Here is a 2,500-nt window from a genome sequence, read left to right as displayed (position 1 = left end):
AGACAAGCCAATCTTATCGCCAGTACATTATATAAGTAGGAAAGAAAACCCAAAAGCTTAAAGCACCTGGTATTCCTAGGCAGTCTCTCATAAAAGTACTAACCAGACCTAAACCTGCTAAGATTCAGAGATCGAGCATTGACTCTATTTTTTGGCAAAATTATTATAAACTAAGTGAAAAATGTCCAAAAAGCTTACAGCACCAGGTATTCCCAGGCGGTCTCCCATCCAAGTACTAACCAGGCCCAAACCTGCTTAGCTTCCGAGATCAGACGAGATCGGGCATAGCCTGGTTGGTATGGCCGTAAACGAAGTCTGCTGCAAAGTCTGCTGCAAAGAGAGGGCTATTTAAAGACCAGCCAATCTTATTGCCAGTACATTATATAAGTAGGAAAGAAAACCCAAAAGCTTAAAGCACCTGGTATTCCTAGGCAGTCTCTCATTAAAGTACTAACCAGACCTAAACCTGCTAAGATTCAGAGATCGGGCATTGACTTTTTTTTTTTAATAAAAGATTATTATATAATTCGTGAAATTTTCCAAAAAGATTAAAGCACCTGGTATTCCCAGGCAGTCTCCCATCCATGTACTAACCAGGCCCAAACCTGCTACTATTCAGAGATCGGCATTGACTCTATCTTTTGGCAAAATTATTATATACTAAGTGAAAAATATCCAAAAAGCTTACAGCACCTGGTATTCCCAGGCGGTCTCCCATCCAAGTACTAACCAGGCCCAAACCTGCTTAGCTTCCGAGATCAGACGAGATCGGGCATAGCCAGGTTGGTATGGCCGTAAGCGAAGTCTGCTGCAAAGAGAGGGCTATTTAAAGACCAGCCAATCTTATCGCCAGTACATTATATAAGTAGGAAAGAAAGCCCAAAAGCTTAAAGCACCTGGTATTCCTAGGCAGTCTCTCATAAAAGTACTAACCAGACCTAAACCTGTTAAGATTCAGAGATCGGGCATTGACTCTTTTTTTTTTTTTTTAATGAAAGATTATTATATAATTCGTGAAATTTTCCAAAAAGATTAAAGCACCTGGTATTCCCAGGCAGTCTCCCATCCATGTACTAAGCAGGCCCAAACCTGCTAATATTCAGAGATCAGGCATTGACTCTATTTTTTGGCAAAATTATTATATACTAAGTGAAAAATGCCCAAAAAGCTTACAGCACCTGGTATTCCCAGGCGGTCTCCCATCCAAGTACTAACCAGGCCCAAACCTGCTTAGCTTCCAAAATCAGACGAGATCGGGCATAGCCAGGTTGGTATGGCCGTAAGCGAAGTCTGCTGCAAAGAGAGGGCTATTTAAAGACCAGCCAATCTTATCGCCAGTACATTATATAAGTAGGAAAGAAAACCCAAAAGCTTAAAGCACCTGGTATTCCTAGGCAGTCTCTCATCAAAGTACTAACCAGACCTAAACCTGCTAAGATTCAGAGATCGGGCATTGACTCTTTTTTTTTTTTTTTTTTTTTTTAATGAAAGATTATTATATAATTCGTGAAATTTTCCAAAAAGATTAAAGCACCTGGTATTCCCAGGCAGTCTCCCATCCATGTACTAAGCAGGCCCAAACCTGCTAATATTCAGAGATCAGGCATTTTCTCTATTTTTTGGCAAAATGATTATATACTAAGTGAAAAATGTCCAAAAAGCTTACAGCACCTGGTATTCCCAGGCGGTCTCCCATCCAAGTACTAACCAGGCCCAAACCTGCTTAGCTTCCGAGATCAGACGAGATCGGGCATAGCCAGGTTGGTATGGCCGTAAGCGAAGTCTGCTGCAAAGAGAGGGCTATTTAAAGACCAGCCAATCTTATCGCCAGTACATTATATAAGTAGGAAAGAAAGCCCAAAAGCTTAAAGCACCTGGTATTCCTAGGCAGTCTCTCATAAAAGTACTAATTAGACCTAAACCTGTTAAGATTCAGAGATCGGGCATTGACTCTTTTTTTTTTTTTAATGAAAGATTATTATATAATTCGTGAAATTTTCCAAAAAGATTAAAGCACCTGGTATTCCCAGGCAGTCTCCCATCCATGTACTAAGCAGGCCCAAACCTGCTAATATTCAGAGATCAGGCATTGACTCTATTTTTTGGCAAAATTATTATATACTAAGTGAAAAATGTCCAAAAAGCTTACAGCACCTGGTATTCCCAGGCGGTCTCCCATCCAAGTATTAACCAGGCCCAAACCTGCTTAGCTTCCGAGATCAGACGAGATCGGACATAGCCAGGTTGGTATGGAAGTAAGCGAAGTCTGCTGCAAAGAGAGGGCTATTTAAAGACAAGCCAATCTTATCGCCAGTACATTATATAAGTAGGAAAGAAAACCCAAAAGCTTAAAGCACCTGGTATTCCTAGGCAGTCTCTCATAAAAGTACTAACCAGACCTAAACCTGCTAAGATTCAGAGATCGAGCATTGACTCTATTTTTTGGCAAAATTATTATAAACTAAGTGAAAAATGTCCAAAAAGCTTACAGCACCAGGTA

At 40.4% G+C, this 2,500-nt stretch overlaps 6 non-coding genes across 6 annotated transcripts in view; all 6 read right to left on the bottom strand.

The window, feature by feature from the left end:
- Positions 1–191: 191 nt before the first annotated feature.
- Positions 192–310, bottom strand: LOC128000155 (5S ribosomal RNA). Its single transcript, XR_008172948.1, has one exon. It is a non-coding gene; the product is annotated as a 5S ribosomal RNA (ribosomal RNA).
- A 371-nt stretch (positions 311–681) lies between these two features.
- On the bottom strand, positions 682–800 carry LOC127998234 (5S ribosomal RNA). Its single transcript, XR_008171083.1, has one exon. It is a non-coding gene; the product is annotated as a 5S ribosomal RNA (ribosomal RNA).
- Positions 801–1,166: 366 nt separating this feature from the next.
- On the bottom strand, positions 1,167–1,285 carry LOC128002650 (5S ribosomal RNA). The gene has a single exon (XR_008175395.1). It is a non-coding gene; the product is annotated as a 5S ribosomal RNA (ribosomal RNA).
- A 374-nt stretch (positions 1,286–1,659) lies between these two features.
- Positions 1,660–1,778, bottom strand: LOC127998223 (5S ribosomal RNA). The gene has a single exon (XR_008171072.1). It is a non-coding gene; the product is annotated as a 5S ribosomal RNA (ribosomal RNA).
- A 364-nt stretch (positions 1,779–2,142) lies between these two features.
- Positions 2,143–2,261, bottom strand: LOC128006290 (5S ribosomal RNA). Its single transcript, XR_008178919.1, has one exon. It is a non-coding gene; the product is annotated as a 5S ribosomal RNA (ribosomal RNA).
- A 221-nt stretch (positions 2,262–2,482) lies between these two features.
- The window catches only part of LOC128000154 (5S ribosomal RNA), a 119-nt gene continuing 101 nt past the window's right edge, over positions 2,483–2,500 (bottom strand). The window contains exon 1 of the ribosomal RNA XR_008172947.1: positions 2,483–2,500. This exon is cut by the window's right edge and continues 101 nt beyond it. This is a non-coding gene — a ribosomal RNA (5S ribosomal RNA).

The sequence above is a fragment of the Carassius gibelio genome, chromosome B22, assembly GCF_023724105.1.
Source record: "Carassius gibelio isolate Cgi1373 ecotype wild population from Czech Republic chromosome B22, carGib1.2-hapl.c, whole genome shotgun sequence".
Classification (NCBI taxonomy): domain Eukaryota; kingdom Metazoa; phylum Chordata; class Actinopteri; order Cypriniformes; family Cyprinidae; genus Carassius; species Carassius gibelio.
This window is presented reverse-complemented; position numbering and strand designations above follow the sequence as displayed.